We start from the raw sequence: 5,589 nt of genomic DNA on the forward strand, positions 1-5,589 counted from the left end.
GTTTGGGTTCAGTCAGGCAAAGAGCTCTCCAGAGAGCTTCTGCCTTTTCTGCCTCTGTTCCTCGGCAGGAAGGTCTGGGTCAAGGTATTGGCCGGTAGGCACTGGTGGTTTCGTTTCATGTAGCATGTTGTTTTGAACATTGGGACTTAGCTTTTCATTTGTGACTAGTTCCTGTTAGTTCTTAACTGGAAAGTACACGGAGGTGCATTACCCTGCCCTGAAGAAAAGAAGTGATCTGCTTCTGCTGACCCATTCAGGTGCTCCAAGTGACCGGGGATGCTGCAGAGGTGTCGGGGTCATTACTCACCATGTGAAGGCAGCCTCATAGGGCACTCCCCATCAGAAGAACATCTTTATGAACCCCCTTTCCTGCTCTTCTGGGAGGGTATATGTGAGACGGGTCCCCCATAGCACATACACTCTGTGGCCACCTAGTGGTTAGAAACAGTGGGAACCACTGAGACAGCGATACACAACTCCAGTGTTATCTGTAAGAGTGACTTCATAAGCACCGCACTGTGACCCAAATCACATTGCAGGCCTTGGTCATCTGAAAAGCTCCTGAATTATGGGAAATGAAGCTTCAAAATTTAGCACACTGTGAAGAAACACACGCCTTTAGAAACACCAGCTGGGTTTATGTATAACACTTACGAGGCATCCTCTTGTAAATGTCCAAGAAACTGGACCCACCTAACCAGGAAAAGTCATAAGCAGAATGAAGAAAATGGGGATCTTTTGAAATGCTTAAAATAATTTATTAGTGTGCACAATTGGAAAAATTTGGTTTTAGAACCAAATTAAATGGGAGACTTACTTCCAATAATACCTAGAAATTTCTAAAAGAACTGAGAAAATTGCCTCCAGTGAGGAAGTAAGCTGAAGGAGGTTAACTGACATGTTTTCTGAATTGAGAATTATTGAGGAGGCTTTGTCTCTTTCACCCCCAACTGCTCCTTCTCCTCCTGCCCCTGCACCTGCATAGTCTCCCTTACCTAAGCCCTCCTTTCCTGCCTTGCCTCTTCTTCCATCACCATCACCTGAGGAAAGTCCCCAGCGCTCTGGCCCCTTCCTTGAAACTTCCGTTCTGACAGCCGCTTTCAAGGTAAAACCCACAGGAAGAGGGGAGCCTATCATTGTGTATACCGCTTCACCGAAACGTGAATTAAGGATATCATAAAAGACTTCCCTAGGCTGGGCACGGTGGCTCATGCTTGTAATCCCAGCACTTTTGGAGGACTAGGTGGGCAGATCACGAGGTCAGGAGTTCAAGACCAGCCTGGACAACATGGTGAAACCCTGTCTATACTAAAAACACAAAAATTAGCCGGTCATGGTGGCACATGACTGTAATCCCAGCTACTCAGGATGCTGAGGCAAGAGAATCACTTGAACTCGGGAAGTGGAGGTTGCAGTGAGCCGAGATTGCGCCATTGGACTCTAGCCTGGGTTACAGAACAAGACTCTGTATCAAAAAAAAGAAAAAGAAAGAAAAGAAAAAAAGAAAAAAAGACTTCTCTGATCGAAATTTAAATAAATTTTCCCCTTCTAATTCTAAAGCAGCCTCTAAGATCCTACAGTGTTTGGGAGGAAATTTGACTTAATTGTCCAAACTTTTGAGCCTGGACATTCTGATCTTTATCAATTAATTCACATGCTGGTGTAAGAAGGCAGGGCCACTAAATGGTTGAAAAGGGCAAATTGGGATAATCCTTTAGAGGATTTTTAAAAAACAGACTGAAGCAGACAATGAAAGGGTCTGCATTTTGGCTAAATACCTCCATGTTGCTATTCCCCAGCTCGTTCCTAAAAATATAGATTGGAGAAATCAGCAATGCACCTAAAAGGTCAAGCAAATCTGTCATTGTTATTTTAAATGGTTGAGATTTATTTATTGATTGATTGAGACAGGTACTCACTCTGTCACCCAGGCTGGAGTGCAGTGGCTCCATCATGGCCCACCACAGCCTCAATCTCTCAGCTCCAGCAATCCTCCCACCTCAGCCTCCCGAGTAGCTGGGACCACAGGTGCATGCCACAACGCCCAGCCAATTCTTTGATTTTTTCATAGAGAGGAGGTCTCGCTGTGTTTTCCAGGCTGGACCTCAATGAACTCCTGGGATCAATCAATTCTCCCGCCTCAGCCTAACATTTACACTGGCAGCAGAGATGCATTTGGAGTAGGTGATGATTTTGGAATCCTTTAGAAGCAACATAAATATCTGATTTCATCAGGTCAAGTCATCAAAAATCACCAATAAGTCTCTGACCTTTTAGAAGCAATTTGAAAACCTGAATCTTTGGCCATCATCAAAATTCCTGGTCATTCAAAATTAGATATTCCGGAGAGCAAGGACAATCATTTTGCTGATGCTGCAGCTAAGAATGCGGCTCTGAAGGTGGCATCAGACACAGAACTTCTCAAAATGACCTTGCTGACTTATGACCCATTGAAGACTTCATTAGAAGTACAAATGGGCTGGGCATGGTGGCTTGTGCCTGTAATCCCAGCACTTTGGGAGGCCAAGGTGGGCAGATCACCAGAGGTCCGGAGTTTGAGACCAACCTGGCCAACATGGTGAAATGCTGTCTTTACTAAAAATACAAAAATTAGCTGGCGTGGTGACACATGCCTATAATCCCTGCTACTTAGGAGGCAGAGGCACGAGAATCGCTTGAACCTGGGAGGGAGAGGTTGCAGTGAGCAGAGATTGCGCCACTGCACTCCAGCCTGGGTAACAGAGCGAGACTCTGGCAAAAAAAAAAAAAAAAAAAGGAGCATAAGTGGGAGTTCCCAAGTAGGAGAAGGATCTCTGGAATGATAAAGGGAACAAGTTTCTTCCAGAAACAGGCTTATGGTATGGGCCCAATGATACACTGATCCACCCCTTAGGCTTCAATTACCCTTTTTACAGTACTTTATAAGCTGAGTCATTGGAATTCAGACAAAATGTTAGCATGGGGAAAGCAATGGTATTGAAAATCATTGCCTATGATTGCAGAAAATGTTTATTTTTGCTATACTGTCTGTCCCAAACATAACCCTGGAAGACCCCTTCATGGGTCACAGGAACATTTTACCTTTAGGACCCTTTGAGACATAGCACTTAGACTTTATCCAGCTGCCTCCATCTCAGGGTCACAGATACCTTCTGGTGCTAATTTGTATGTGCTCACTGGGGTGAAGCATTTCCATGCCGATGAGCCACAGCCCAAGCAGTAGGTGGATTGTGATTAGAAAAAGGTAATTCTTCATGGGGATTGCCATCTGAACTCCATAGCAACCGAGGAATACACTTCATGGGTCAGGTAATTGGATCGATTTGTAACGTTTTTTCTGTGTACCAGCATTTCCATTGTGCCTATCGCCCCTAATCCTCCGGGCTGATGGAATGCATTAATGATACAATAAAAACTCAATTTGCAAAGCTAACAGAAGTTTTTAACCTTTCTTGGCCAAGGATCTCCCACTGGTTCTGGAAAATGTCCACACTCTGTCTCTTTGAAATAATAACAGGAAGACCCATGCAGTGGTTAGATGAAGGTGCTTATGAATCTGCACTTCTTAAAGTTGACATTCTCCATTACTGCTAAGATCTCACAAAACTTACTAAGAATTCTACATTAACAAAGGATTCCTTTCATAACGAACTCCTGGGAGAAGAAGATATCAAAAATCACGGCCTATAACCTGGAGATGTTGTTGTACACTAGAAACAACATCAGATAAAATATTCCCCTCAAGACTGTTGCAAGGGACCACATCGGGTATTATTATTTTATGTTATTTTTTTGAGATGGGATCTCATTCTGTTCCCCAAGCCAGAATGCAGTGGCACAATCATGACTCACTGTAGCCTTGAACTCCTGGGCTGAAGTCATCCTTCTGCCTCAACCTTCCAAATAGTTGAGACCACAGGAATGGACCACTGCACCTGACTCACAACAGTGTTACTGACCAATCTGTGCCGGTAAACTTAAGGGTGTTGACACATGGATTAATGTTTCTCTTGTAAAAGGCAACCCTACCAGGGTGGACATCTGTCAGTGGAGATTTTCACTTAAAGGTAACTCGCAATCTTCCTGACAGAGATGGCAAGTAGCTGACATCTGTTGTAGTCCGCTTTTGCCCAAGATACAATTCCAGTGCTCACTGCACCTGAAAGAGTTAGTCTCTTTTTCTGTTGACTGGAATACATACACTGTTAGGGCTCCTTTAAGGTGTAAGGGTCCTCTCTTGGAGGTTTTGGTGAAATCACCCTATACGTATATTCTCTAAAAATACAACACACTAGTCCTATTGCGTGTATGTGTATATACATATACATACATACATAGCAAAATGCCTATGATCAGATTGTTGTTTTACTGTCCCTAATTAATTTGATTATAGCAGGGAGGGATAATTCTCTGATCAGAATCTCACAAACCATTGCACTATGGGAAATTTAACAAGGTGCTGGGTTCGCCACCTTAAACCACCAACCACTTTTGGTCATAATGACCATTGGCACATCCTGTGCTAAATTTTACCTGTATTCCTCCTGATTGCACTCATGATGCAACTCAGGGTCATATCAAGCAAAACCTGTTTCATTAAATCTTTCTGACTCACCCTAACCTTCCTGCCTCGTGTCTCAGTTTAACCCATCATAATCGTATTGTCAAAATAACTGCCTGTAATCCCAGCACTTTGGGAGGCCAACGCAGGAGGATCATTTGAGCCCAGGAGTTTGAGACTAGCTTGGGCAAAATGGCGAAACACTGACTCTACAAAATATATACAAATTAGCTGGGTGTGGTGGTGCCCACCTGTAGTTCAGCTACTCAGGATCATGAGGTGAGAGAATGACTTGAGCTCAGGAGTTCAAGCCTGCAGTGAACCCTGATGACGCGACTGCACTCCAGCCTGGGCAACAGAGTGAGACCCTGTCTCCAAAAATAAATAAATAAGCTGGGTGTGGTAGTGTGTGCCTGTAATCCTAGCTGCTTAGGAGGCTGAGCCATTGAGCCTTGGAGGTCAAGAGGTCAAGGCTGTACTGAACTGTGATCTTGCCACTGCACTCCAGCCTGGGAGACAGAGTGAGTCCCTGTCTCAAAAAGTAATTATAATAAAAATAAAAAGTACAAAACCAACCAGACAAAAAATTAGTTCACTCTGAAACGACAGTGGTAAACACCATGATGCTATTGGAAAGTTAAAAGAAAAACACTCCCTCCTGCTATCAGGATCCAACCTGCCCTCTTGCTCTAAATTTCTGACCCATGGTTTAAATGCCCAAAAGCTGATGTACTCAAATTATAGCACACTTCCCTGTTCTGCACCAGCGTTTATTTTTGTTTCTTGAAAAGATCACCATCCATGGCCCTGTAAATGTCTAAAGGCATGGAATGATGACGTGCAATATCATAATTGTTATGTATTTCTCATTGTTTTACTTCTGAGAAAACTAATTTCATGGTATTCTGAAGACTAGAGACGATTCAACAAGTGACAGCAACTGTAGACTTCACTGAGGCCTCTGTCTCTCTCTCTCTCTCTCTCTTTTTTTTTTTTTGCTACTCTATGATGCACTTTTTCTTTCTTTT

Source organism: Mandrillus leucophaeus, unplaced genomic scaffold (genome assembly GCF_000951045.1).
Source record: "Mandrillus leucophaeus isolate KB7577 unplaced genomic scaffold, Mleu.le_1.0 Scaffold457, whole genome shotgun sequence".
Lineage (NCBI taxonomy): Eukaryota > Metazoa > Chordata > Mammalia > Primates > Cercopithecidae > Mandrillus > Mandrillus leucophaeus.